We start from the raw sequence: 13,781 nt of genomic DNA on the forward strand, positions 1-13,781 counted from the left end.
GACAGCATTATGACGGCTTACCATTATGACTATAAAGCAGCATATATTTAGGCAAAATAGCTTCGGCAGCGGTAATTTACGGCCTTCTCGGCTACTCTGCCTGTGAAGTCCAAATGCCACGTTTAAGGAACAAGCGCCTTTACTAAAACAGATGTGCTCTGGGACTGTGACCGGAATGGATTTACAGTGACCTATATGAGAGTCAGCTATTAGGTTTTTCAAATACTCCTACCAGTTATCTCTAAATGTCTGCTTGGCAGCTGACTCCAGTTTGTATTTAGAGGTGTGACAGCACCGGGTACATTATGTACTGGGAGAGACTGGCATTTGTTTCTGAGAAATCCATTTTCGCGTGGCCTGTTTTTTTCTCAGGCCGAACCATAGGTAAGAAAAATATTTTAAAAACTGACAAATTTATTACACGGGGGCCTGTGCTTGATGTTACGTAAAACGCTGGGAGGACTTTAAACCTTGTCCCTTAGTAGGTAGAACGTTGGCAAGCTTCGTGGAATGTCTGTGTGATTGCAAAGAACATCATTTGCAGAGTCTTGATCATGTGACGGCAGTTGGCACTGGGCCACGCAAGCCATCATGCAATATGAGCTGTCAAAGTAATTGTCTTATTCTTTCTCATACTAATATGTACATTTTTGTCCGCCTAATCTTTCAGCGCTCACTCGATCAAGGACATACGGAAAGGTTGCAGTCAATGTCAGATGTTATTGGGATAAGACAATTAGCAAGAGAAGGAGCCATTTAAAGATTGCAGAGCTCGGACGAAGGGAAAGGACGGCAACACAACGCTGCCTTTCTCTGGAAGGCTGAATCGAGTGCTTTTATCTGATATCTCGAGCTTGATGTTATTACACTGTGCATGCTGCTGATATGCAATAAGTGTGGCATGTGACAGTGGAAAAAGAATATTATAGGTCAGTAACTCAAAGTATTGAAGCAAGAGGGTCAGAGCGACTGCCAAGCCCCTATCATTTTCCAAAGGAGAGCTCAGCAATGGCAGCCTCCATGTTTCCCACCAAAGAGTATTCTTATGCATCTTCAGCCTTGGTATTGCAGCTTCTTGTGGCTAATGAAGCTGTTCAATCTGCAGCTGTACATACAGCGGTGTACTCTGGGCAGTGGATTTAGAAAAGACAAATGTATTTATTTATTACAGGTAGTTATATAGCACCATCAGCTTACGCAGCGCTTTACATATATATTGTACATTCACATCCGGGACAATTTAGACAGGATCCAACTAACCTGCCAGCATGTCTTTGGAGTGTGGGAGGAAACCAGAGGAAACCCATGCAGGCACAGGGAGAACATGCAAACTCCAGGCAGGTGGTGCCATGGTTGGAATTCAAACCAACTAACCTCGTACTGCCAGGCAGTAAAAGTGCTAACCATTTGGCCACTGCCAGGCAAAAGTGCTAACCATTTGGCCACTGCCAGGCAGAAGTGCTAACCATTTGGCCACTGCCAGGCAGAAGTGCTAACCATTTAGCCACTGTGCTTCGATAGGTTGTTCACTTTGCAAGGGAAGTTGCACAGAGCAAGGGAAATTTCCCCAGAGCTTAGTGAATGAGGTGAATCTCTGCTAACTTCCTCCATCCAATCATGTGCAAGCAAAAATGATGTCTTTTTAATTTCCTTACATATGATTGGGTATTCTTTGCATAGTGAAACTTCACCACATTCACTAAGCTCTGGGGCAATCTTCCCTGCAAAGTGAACAGTCTATGTACCTTAAATCAACCCCTCGATGAGCTTTTCATAGGATGCAGTGATAAACATACTATACCTTATAACCTTTATTATTTTTAACAAAACTTCACTTGAACACAACAATGGAAATTAGTTTTTATGCTTTTATAGACCTTTATAGCAAGGTTAAAGGTGCCTAAGAAGAACAGAAATTGAATTTGCTCTTTTTTATATTCAAATAGGAAAATGTTCACATGTAGGCAAACCTTCTCTGACACTCTCTGGCCAATGCTTCCCAGGTAGGAAGTCGATTGGCCAAAACTGAATGCTAGCCAGTTGCTATTGTTTTCTCCCAAAACAGATCAACATGTCAAAAGAGTGCTTCTCTCCCCCTTTCCATTCATACAATCCATGTTTGTACAGCACTTGATGGAACATTAACTATCAAACTACAGTCTCTTGCATGATCGACAGGCAGATCATTAAAGTCTATAGGCGCTTTACACTTACAATTCCCATTGAATGTGAAAGTGTGCTCTGAACTATTAGTCTCAGTTGGGGGTGCTTGGCAGAAGCTGCAAAATCCTGTGATAAACATAGCCTTTTTTTAGATTTAATGACCCTTTGCCAACTAGGAAGCAATTGGCGTGATGTTTGGAGTATATAAACAACCAAGACCATTGCTTACCCATGTACTTTGCTAAATTCTTTAATGATCCACTTCTGCAGCACTTATGATGAAAAGGTGCACAGTCCTATCAACTATCCACCCCATAGGATTAAGCTTAAGAGAAAAATGTGTTATCCGCTTAACGTGTTTGACAATACGCCTTTCAGTACAGCTGCTTAACCAAATGGTGTGGCCAACCTGAAATATCCATCCAAAACTTAGTATCATATCAGTTGTTAGATGATTGGTTTGGACAAACACCTTTCGTAGTTCATGCATACAGTAATATGTTTATGCAGCCTGTGAAGTCTAATACTGCCTCTTAAGCTGGCCATATGCTAGTAGATTTTGGAATAAATGTACGAACATTCATATGAAAATTCTCAGTACATTTGATGACTTGATGAATGCCATTCAAGTACATCAAGGTTTTGTTTGCTTTTTGACATTCCGCAATAAAAACCACATATGGAAATTAATTCATTCAAGAAAAAGTCCTTCACTTCTTCAAATTGTCTCTATGCTGCAGTCAAAAATGAGTGTCCATTTGATCCTACTAACATTTAGAAAATCAAGCAAATGTTCTTAAAACTAAAAATGTTGAAAGAAATTCTACTGCTCTATGTCCAGCTTTAGTGTTTTCATAAGTGTGTTGGTTCCCTTTAATGCGCCTCAAAAGAGGCACATATCTATATCTCTATTTAAGTTCTCAGTTGCTTCATTAAGACATCGAGAGTGTCTGGACTTTCCAATGGCAGCTTCCAAATCAGGTGCTCATGCTCAATGCAGGTTTTACTCTTAACAAAGCATTAAACAGCATTATTATGACAACCAAGGAACAAGTTTTGCACTAAATGTGCTTGCTCATAAGGTTGGTCCTTATTAATCAGCATTTCTAGCATGAAACACAGTAAGGTTTTTTGTTTTGGTAGTCTGCATATCAGGATCCAGCAAGACCTGGGGTACTTTTGTTATTTCTGCAGCATTTTCAGGGAAGCGAAATGCTCCCTTGTGGCAGAAATTTCTGAAGAAAAGACTTAACGGTCTAGTGCATGGGTGAGTCACATGCACCTCTATACCATCAGATATTTTCTTTGGGTCTAGGTAGTGAACAGAGCAGTGGGGGATATGTACTGCTGCAATAGTGGTGTTAACCAAACCTATTGCTCTGCCCTGATCATTGCCATCAGCAACAAGGGGATTAAAGAATAATTCTGGGCAAAATTATCACTTTCTCATGCAGTGGGGCTTTGGGTTAAATGCTCATTTTTGTCTAGGGGCTTAGAAAGCAAAGATATACTTACCTATTCCGCTGATCCTCCAAGCGCAAGATCAGTCCCTGCTGCTCCTGCCCGTATGCTAGCGGTCGTGTGAATGGGCTGTGCCTGACATCATCACGCCTATAGACCAGCTCCAGACGTGAAGACGGCAGAAACAGTACACCGCTGGACATGGGGGAGCACGGTTTTCAGGAGGATCAGAGGAATGGGTAAGTACAGCTTTTCCCAGAGCCCCTGTACAAAGCAAGCACTTAACCCATGCAGTGCAGGCACAGAAATATAACACAAGATGTTGGCGTGCCCCTGAGGACATGCATGCGCACGAAACGCATTGAGTGGAGCCTTATGTGCTGACGGCACACCGCCGTGGCCGGAGCTCGGAGCGGTGGCCATCTTGGTATGTTTTCATGCATTTAACTCTTTGCTGTATCCACGTAGATTGCTTTTAACCATTTACAATAAATACTACACTATATTGCCATACATTCGGCTCCTGTGGTCCCCTAGGAGGATCCTTTGCTGGTTTTGCATAGCCCTGACCCTGGAGACGTCCGGTCCCTATTTATGGCTTCCTGAGACCCCCCCATAAGGATCAGCATTAACTCTATTATACAAGTAGCGTTCTGGTGAGTGCACATCGTATAAAGTGGTGGATTCCCATTGGATTATGAACACTCTCGATCATCCCAGCTGATATTGCTGCACTTTGTCACCTAGCTGTGCTGGGACCAGTAGTGCCATGGACTATCTAATATCAGTAATATTACTGCTAAACACAAACATATTGTTGCCACTTCTGTGACCTGTAGTGCCAAGGACAATTTATATTCACTATTTAAGTTCAGATTTTTAGAACCTTTATGATTCTATGATTTTATATGATCTGAGACGTTTATGAAATATATGTCACTTGAATATTTTATGATACACTTTTATTCACATAATTACTTTTACGATTCCATTTGTCACTTATGCTTTAGCGCTGCACTTACATTGAAACTGACTAGTGCAGGCACAGCCCCACTGCATGGGAGAATAAAGGTTTTGACCGGAGTTCTGCCTTATTGTTTGTATGATTTTCCTAACCAAAAAATAACAAACTAGCATGATACAAAATGTGCCAAAAACAAAAATGATTTTCCAGTTTCTGTAAGTCACATTTGTTTTTTGTTTTTTGCCAAATCTGCACAGATGGATAAAAACAAATATTGCAAAGCAAATAATAGTTGACGTTTTTCAACTTTCAGCTTGTCACAAAAATGTGACCAACTTGAATGAATACGTGAATGGTCAATGACATCTCCCCGTGAATGAACGAGAGTCAAAGTTTCAGAGTAACGAAGTTCAAATGTACGACACATGGCCTTACTTTATCTATTCAGGGAACCCATCTGAGGACTGACCCATAGGTCACACAGTGCCATCGCCCTATAAATCAATATTGCGCCTGTTTTTGGAGAACACGTGGTAATGTCATCAGTGTTTAAAGTTGTGAAGAGCTAAATTACATCAATGCAGTGAAAAAGTCTTACGTTTCTCCTTAGAATGTGTTCTTTGTAATTCAAATCCTTTTTGTATTGCAGTAAACTTGAGCTGAGACATAAAGACATGTGCTGCCACTGCAGGCCTCTATTACTTTCTCTTCTTCCTACCATAGTAACCAACTGCAGCTTGTAATCAGTGAAGTCGCAGATCAGGAAATCTGACATTGCAGCATGCTTGTTCCAGGTCAGTGACTCAGAAAGTACTGAACTCCCAGACATCTCAGCAACTAGGCTTTTCAAATGCAGGCCTGTATTAATAGTACACCTTTCCTTTAACTACCCATTGCAAACCTGCAGAATGTTTAAATGAAGCTGACATTTCTAAGATTTTGAAAAATGTTAAACGTAAGAAAGAAAAAGACTGATGTACAGATTATATTGGTTTCATGCACTGGAAGAGTATGATGGTAAATCAGAGTTACAACTATCTTCAAAAATAATTTCAGTCACAGAAAAGGGAGTCTTAATGCGGAGCTCCACCCAAACGGGGAAGTTCCGCTTTAAGGACTGCTCCCCATTAAGGATTGGCACCTTTGGGGGGTCGGGGGGGGGGGGGGAGCGAGTACCCGAATTTGACAGGTACCCGCTCCCACTTCCAGTCCGATTGCCTAGGCGATCGGAAACGGTGTCCTCCATCCCTGTACTCTTTTGGGACATGTGACAGGTCCCAGAAGACTACAGGACCATTCATGAAGTGCAGCACTACTCACGCATGCACAGTGGGTACACGGCTGTGAAGCCACAATCTGTCACAGCTAGGTGCCCACACTGAAGATGCCGGCTCCTGGAATACAGGACAGCTGGTGAAATGGGCTGCGGACACACACACCGAGGGACCGAGCTACAGCTTTTGTAGCTGCTGACTTTTATTTTTTGACAGGGTGAGTGGAACTCCGCTTTAATAACTCAACCTGATTGCATGAGGAACACTGCCAGAGCCATGGACTAGCTCTTCAGAAACGGAAATTATTATTATTATACAGGATTTATATGGCACCAACTGTTTGCTTAGCGCTTTACAATATTACGGGAGACAATACAGCAACAATACAGTTCAATACAAAAGGGATAGGAGGGCCCTGATCCTTGGAGCTTACAATCTAGGAAATGATGTTATACTAGGCTAATGGCTGTTACATTCCAAAAGCTTCCTCACACCAAGGACCAAAATGGAGCTCTGGTACAAAGGGTTGATGTCATGCTAAAATTATCCTGGTAATGCACATCTTTGGCACTGCAGTCAATATTTTCATCAAGCATCTAAGGGCTCATGTACACTGCAGCTGCTAAACTGATGTTCAGGAACTGTTGAGCATTTTTTTCAGCAGCCCCTGAACTCTCGTAATGTTTTCCTATGTGTCCATGTACACATAGTCATTTACAGTCGTTTACAGGCAGTTAAGTTTACAGTCATTTTTTTGAATGCACCAAACTTGCGTTCAGGAGTAGATTTTACCAGCATTTCAAACGCCAAATGCTTGTAAACGCGGGTTAACTGCATTTATAAGTATTTGCGTTTAGAAGCTTTTTTAACTATTCCATGTCCAGATGCTGTCCAGAGCCTTTTTTAATCATCAGAAATGCATGCAAAGCATTTGCCATGTATTCAAATGGACCTGGTACACCAGCGCAGTCAGTTCCAGGTTCCGCGTGAAGGAAAAAATGGTAGAACGCGCTGCATTATGCTCATGATGGGATCCATAGTGAATACAACCAGAAAAGACAGGTCATCTCAACACATACTGCTCTCTCTGCTTCTGCTCTCTCTATTCCCCTCAAAATGTCTGAAATAGTTAATCTTTTACTATTGTTCAGTGCATTCTGGGTATTTGGGAAGGTCTCCTGAGGTTATCTTTTAAAAACGCTTATGCGGTATGCAAACAAGGCTAAACTGACGTTTTTAACCTACATTTTCCAGCAGTCAGTTTCCATCATTCAGAAGAGTTTTCCAATCGCCCCGTGTACATGAGCCCTAAGTCTGTTGTCCTGATAAAGGGGACCAGCGTGACCAGCGTGTCCCCGAAACATCACATTGATTCTTTTGTGGATCACATTCATCAGGGTGCCAGCTCAAGAATGCCCACCTTCATTCATCACTGGAAAAATGTGTGAATGAGAGCCATACTCCAATCTGCTTTTTCAGGTTGTTTTATTTGAACATCTATAAAGTAGCTACAACATCATCACCCAAAAACCATTGTCTCCTTGACACATTTCACCAAAAATGACTTTACAGGTTTACTTGATAGCTTGTCCTCTCTCTTTTGTTGATACTCACATTCCCGTGTTCCCTCATTGCTCTGGTGGCCACATGGGACCTTTTAAAATATTTTGTCCGTCTAGGTATAGGGGGGCAATCACTCCCCTTCCTTCCATGATGTAGTGTTCAGTTCCCTGTATAGCCAATCACCAGGCCCAAGCACTGTCACATGGGGGGGGGGGCGGTAATTAGGACTGTGCAAGCTCTAACACAACCCAATGCTGAACTTTTACAGGGCTTATTGGTCAGGATCTACCAGGCTAATGAAGAGACAGGGGAAAGTGACGAACATAGGTATCAGTAGCATAAGTGAGCCATTAAGAGAACCTGTTACTTTGCACTAAACCCTAATTGAAATAGTACACATAAAGAAGATTCCTGAATGCCTTTGTTTCTTGCCTATTTTTAAAGAACCCTAGATTTCATATTTATTCTTGATGAGAGCAGTTTAACTATATATTCAGCTATTCAAACCACATTTTACAGGCAAGTTCAAGTCTTTTTATTATTCTTGTAAAGTTTGACAACTTGAGTCAGCATTAGTTTTGTTTGTTATTTATAGCTGAACAAATTACAATGCCATGTGTCTCCTAAACCTGCCCTATAAAATCTAATAATCTCATAAAGGCAAGACTTTGAGACCTTGGTGGGTTTTATCTGCTCCATTTTATAGAGCTAAAAGGGGATGGCAATTTGCTGTGTAAATGGTACAAGCAATCACATTGTGATTCCCAAGCTCTTTGCGTTCCTTTTGTAAAGGAACAGTGCGTGAGCTGAAATAGCTCCTAGCAATGGGAAGTGTCATTTTGAAATGCGGGGCCGCGCTGCACAATGTCTTAAGTAAATCTGGCAAAACTGAAACACAGAAAACATTCCACACTTATCTGAATTTCAATTGATTTGCTATCTGTGTGATAAAAGCAGCACACCCCCCTCATTTTCGGTGTCTGCTGGTTTTTGATGAAGCTCTATTGCAGAAGTGGGCAATCAGAGAACCTACTGCTATTTCTGGGACTTCGGGTCCTGCAAGCACCATTGTGATTCTTCATTCTGATGCCAGTATATAAAAAGACAATTTACCTGCTGCCAGTCAGAGAGTTTACTAACCTGCCGCAATGAGGACACTGTAAAATGATGGCAGAATTGACCGAGCTTGCAAAGCTTTGATCCTCCCCTTCCCTAAAAAGTCATAATGATGATGTTGCAGACTTCAATCTGGATCCCCCCCAACTCTCCCAGTTGTTAGTTCAGTGCTATATAGAATCAAACCAGGAGAGCCATGCCATCAGTTTGTGGTACTTTCCTCACCAGCAAGATGGGACTATCTGATATCTCACCACTGGAATCCCTACCAGACATACAAAGCTAACATGGGATTTATCTTTGCAGGAACTCTGAAAACACTTGAGTGTTTGTGCAAAGCCTCCCTCTTGACCATGTTACAATCACTTCCCCAGTAATTCCTCATTGTCACTTGCTCCATCACAGCTGGTACCAAAATACCCAGTGTTGGAGAAAAGAGGAATACGTGAAGCCACCATTGTTATGTGAAAGTGCTCAGGTCCAGCAATTGGCCACTAGGCTAGAGCATTGCATCATCGAAGGAGCTCACATGCTTCTTCATATCAAGAAGCACCTGCATTGGCTGCCAGAGTGCACAAAGTATTAGGGGCAGATAAGATCACTTAGTATTAAGTTAAGTAATTACATTTTTTAGCTAAGAACAGAGTGAGAAAGGTTTATAATATCCGCCATGTATGTGTTGCTGCTTGCGACATCACTGGGGAGATTTTCCATCACCTGAAACACCAGGACAAGAAATGAGGGGAATGGGGGTCATGAGGGTAGGAAGGCACATCAGGTAAACAACCTTATACTTTCTAATGTGTATAAAGATGAACACCACTGACACCGATCCCCAGGAGTCAGAGAGGAATAATATGTAATGAGTGGCCTTAGCCGTCACTCTGGCCACACGTGGCCAGAGGACGTGGCCAGAGGACGTGGCCAGAGGACGTGACCAGAGTGACGGCTGCAGCCACTCATTACACAATGTTCCTCTCTGACTCCTGGGGATCGGTCTGAGCGACGTTCATCTTTATACACATTGCCAGGTCTCTGGAGTTACTTGGGATGCTGCTCCTCTCTGCCGGCAGGGTGATTCATTATTTGCTGTCAGACTCGAGCGGTGCCAGAAGCACACTTATACTTTCTACTTCTTCCACATTGTACAATATAAAACTCCAGATTTATTGAGGTTACATTATAAAGTACATAAAATTTAATATGCAAGAGAAAGTTCCAAAACATGAAAAAAATAAAATAAACATCTATACCAATGTCTATTTCTTGAATGAGCAATAATGCAGCATTACTATTGGCTGAGCACCCCATTCTGGACTAAAGGGGTAAGGTACTGAGTAGATTAGACTGAAAGAATAAAGACTTGACAGATGTCCTAATGCATCCCCAATGTATCCAAAACAAAAGAAAATGTGTTGGATGTAGTTGGGCTCTAAATGGTAGGCTTGTATTGACTTCTGTTGGCCTTACATGGCTCAGGCTATGAGTGACTCTGTCGGTACCGCATGGCTCGATAAACTTTGGTCTGAAAATCAAAAAAGAGGTGGGTAAAAATTTTTATCCCGACGATGAAAGAGGGATTGTCAGCTGTTGGAATACAACAGCCAGCAGGATAGATTCCTCCATCCAAGCTGTTAAGCATGAACAGGGAATCTATTGATCTCTTTTGTTCAATCTGTGCTCTGAACGAGAGAAATCTTAATGAGTATGGTTAGCCTTAAACATTAATTCCATTGACCTATTATGCACTTTTGATTTAGACCCTTGTGCCGCTTACTGAGCATAATGAGAACAAAATTGCCATCTGTATATATTTGAATTTGTTAATTGGCTAAAATCGCAGCGTAGGCCCTTAGATTAAACTAGGGGCCCTTAATCCAAGAGCAGCCCTCTCCGATTTAAACCCTACCTCCATAATATGACTGTAGCCCTAAAGTCTGTAGAGTCCAATAACTGACTACGCTTTGAAAGCAAACCTTTGGACATGCAAACAATTTGCTGAAGTAGGTTTCGTTAACCACAAGGTAGCTGTGATTTGACTGTATTTGCCTATACTCCTTGCCAGCTACACAGGTCTTGTCTTGTTTATTTAACATGGCTACAGATATGATATTACAATGTGCATATAATGTCAGCTCTTGTACTGTTTTAGATATGCTTTAGTATTTTATAATGCTATCGTACACATAAAACACACGCTTGTTAAGTGACCGCTCAGATAACCTCTCTTTTGCTGGCCGACAATTGAAAGGATATGTCTAGAGTTAGTCTAACAGCAATGGCAATCTATAATCTAAACCAAGCACACTTAAGGTGATTTAGGGAGTAATTCAGGTTTAAACACTCTTTTAAAGTGGCCCAGCAAAAAGTCTTTGTTGGACTAGCAATACGTAAACAGACTGATCTGGCAGGTTCTTTGACGCCAAAAAGGTGACAAAATTGAACCTTGATTTGAATGTACAAATAATACTCTAGATAAACACCCACTTCAAGTAGAACAGCCATATAGGGCTCACCACGTGAGTAGCAGATAGAGGAAAAATGGACACGTGCTCTGTCTTCCACCTGTGCACCTACATGGATATCAAGGCCTTCCCAAATACAGAACACTGTCGGAGACCGTTACCCTTTTCATTGATTCTTTGCAGATATTTTATGACATGCTAGGAAATCTCTGTGCAAAATAAGCACTTTGAAGCATTAAAAGCAACAGTCTTAGCACCCTTACATAGGCCTTGTATGTATGGTAAAATCTGTTGCATCACTTGTAGTTATTGAGCTGCTGAAAGCAATCTGTTAGGATGCGAAAATGGAAACTGACATTGCCTTGACTGTTCAAGATGCATGTCCAACACAGAAACAGGACTCACAGATCTCACCACACCACCCTTGTAGTCCATTGATACTTCCTCCAGACCCCTGAAGATAGGCACCTTCGTACGGACCTGGGGCTAGAGGATTGTGGTTGCAATGCTTTACAAGCTCCAATGCAAAAAAAAAATGCCTGTTCAATCACTCAATCAATGTGGATGCATTTATTATTATTATTTTTTTTTTGTTTTTGTTTTTTTTGGTTTTGCAAAAGGTGGAAAAAGCCTTTAAACTGACCCCACATTTTGTAATTCAAAGTGTTACTAAACCCCGGACCCTGCATTCACTATATCTGGTCTCCCGCAGTACACAGAACATGGAAATGCAAGTATTTTAGTAAATATAAACTGCTGAATACCTTTTCTCATCAGAAGTTAGAGCAGTCTTGTGACTTCTATCAGTGTCCAGCCCAGCACTAGCTAAATGTTGTAGGAGTAGTTTTCTTTCTGCTCTAGGAGGATGCAAAACCTCTGACCTCTGTCTGGACAGTGCTGATCGGCCCTGTATTAATCACATGCACTCTCCCAAGATAAAAAAAAAACTCTCTAGCAGTACACACCAAACTGAGCATGTGCAAAATGCCTAAGGTTAAGTCTGTCTTATCAGGAGATAAGAGGTGGTCGCTTGAAAAAGGGGAAGAACAGAGAAGAAAGGATCAAACAGCCTTTTTACAAAATGCAGAGGATTAACCCCTTAGGTTCCACAGGGAGTATAACAAGCATGCTTTACTGCATATACAGACTGATTTTACTGTTGTGGGTTTAGCAACACTTTAACAAATGCTCTTAAATCTACCAACGAGTTTATAATCTGAGTGTCTACCTGATTGGATTGGATACAAATGAAATGGCTTAGCCAATCGCATTGCATTTTTGATAAACCTGAAGGAGAGTGCACGATCAGTTTGTAATCAACTTTTTTTTACTAGCAATTGACAATCACAAATACAAAACTTTAAAAGGTTGGAAAACAAGTTTACTGCACTTTTGACAGTTTTAACAGCCCATTATTTCTATAGCCCTATACATTTGCACTTAAAGAGATTGTGAGGCATAAAGAGGAACAGACACACTGTAGCACTCCCTTGCTGAAAAATATCCAGTACTTCTGGGCATGGAAAAGTAACGTACTCCCATGGTGCAGTGCTCAGATCCGAGCACCGAATCAAGTGAACATTGTCACATCATGTGGGAAGTCTTTTTTGTGGTATCAGGGAGCTGAATCTTGGGATGATTTTTTGTAATGTTATATGCAGTGTGCAGTCCTGGGAACTGCAACCACGGCGCCCTGCTGTGCCCTTGGAGGAGATTACTAAAAAAAGTTTAAAAGATGGGAATACTACACTAGTCCACACAGCAACTAGGTCACACAACAACTCACATGCACTAGCTAACAATGAAAACAACATGTTTTGGGGTTCAAAGCCCCCCTTCATCAGTAGAGTACTTGTAGAGTAATAACCATAAGGTGAGGGGCACTGTCCTGGAGTGGACAGTTGGAAGCAAAGTAGGCATGTACGGATCATGAAGGTGCTTGGGACATGACATAGGAAGGACATCATTATCCTGTATAAGCTCATACACCGTCTAACATAGAACATATGTATGGTGGCAGCAATAGGGGAAGAGTTAGAAGAGCCTTTTTTTATCATCTAGGGCAGTGATGGCAAACCTTTTTGAGCCCGAGTGCCCAAACTGCAACCCAAAACCAACTTATTTCTTTCAAAGTGCCAACACTGCAATGAAACCTGAATATCGAGCTTTTGGTTTAGAAAAAACAACTCGTACAGTAGTGCAAACTAATTAACAGTACAGGGATGACCAGAGACTGCGGACAGTACAGGGGATGACCAGAGACTGCGGACACAGTACAGGGATGACCAGAGACTGCGGACACAGTACAGGGATGACCAGAGACTGCGGACACAGTACAGGGATGACCAGAGACTGCGGACACAGTACAGGGATGACCAGAGACTGCGGACACAGTACAGGGATGACCAGAGACTGCGGACAGTACAGGGATGACCAGAGACTGCGGACAGTACAGGGATGACCAGAGACTGCGGACACAGTACAGGGATGACCAGAGACTGCGGACAGTACTGGAGATGACCAGAGACTGCGGAAAGCACAGGGATGACCAGAGACTGCGGACAGTACAGGTGACTGCTGACCTTTGGGGAGGGAGGGGGAGCGGGTACCTGAATTTGACAGGTACCCGCTCTTACTTCCGCAGAGTTTTTTTTTTATCTTACCTGTTCCTTTATCCAGCCGCGCGCTGTCTTCCCGGCTTCTGTAGTGTGGGCGCTCGTCGGACAGCCGGATGCCCACTGCGCATGCGCGAGAAGCGCTGCGCTTTGTGATTGG

At 42.2% G+C, this 13,781-nt stretch overlaps 1 protein-coding gene and 1 long non-coding RNA gene across 3 annotated transcripts in view; one reads left to right on the top strand and one right to left on the bottom strand.

Annotated features, from left to right (window-relative positions):
* The window catches only part of PPARGC1A (PPARG coactivator 1 alpha), a 153,024-nt gene that overhangs the window by 121,667 nt on the left and 17,576 nt on the right, over positions 1 to 13,781 (bottom strand). The window lies entirely within an intron of this gene.
* On the top strand, positions 167 to 5,259 carry LOC149462131 (uncharacterized). The gene is made up of 2 exons (XR_016312721.1): positions 167 to 384; positions 4,902 to 5,259. It is a non-coding gene; the product is annotated as an uncharacterized LOC149462131 (long non-coding RNA).

Source organism: Staurois parvus, unplaced genomic scaffold (genome assembly GCF_062004578.1).
Source record: "Staurois parvus isolate SC_StPar_1 unplaced genomic scaffold, SC_StPar_1.0 ptg000186l, whole genome shotgun sequence".
NCBI classification, from domain to species: Eukaryota; Metazoa; Chordata; class Amphibia; order Anura; family Ranidae; genus Staurois; species Staurois parvus.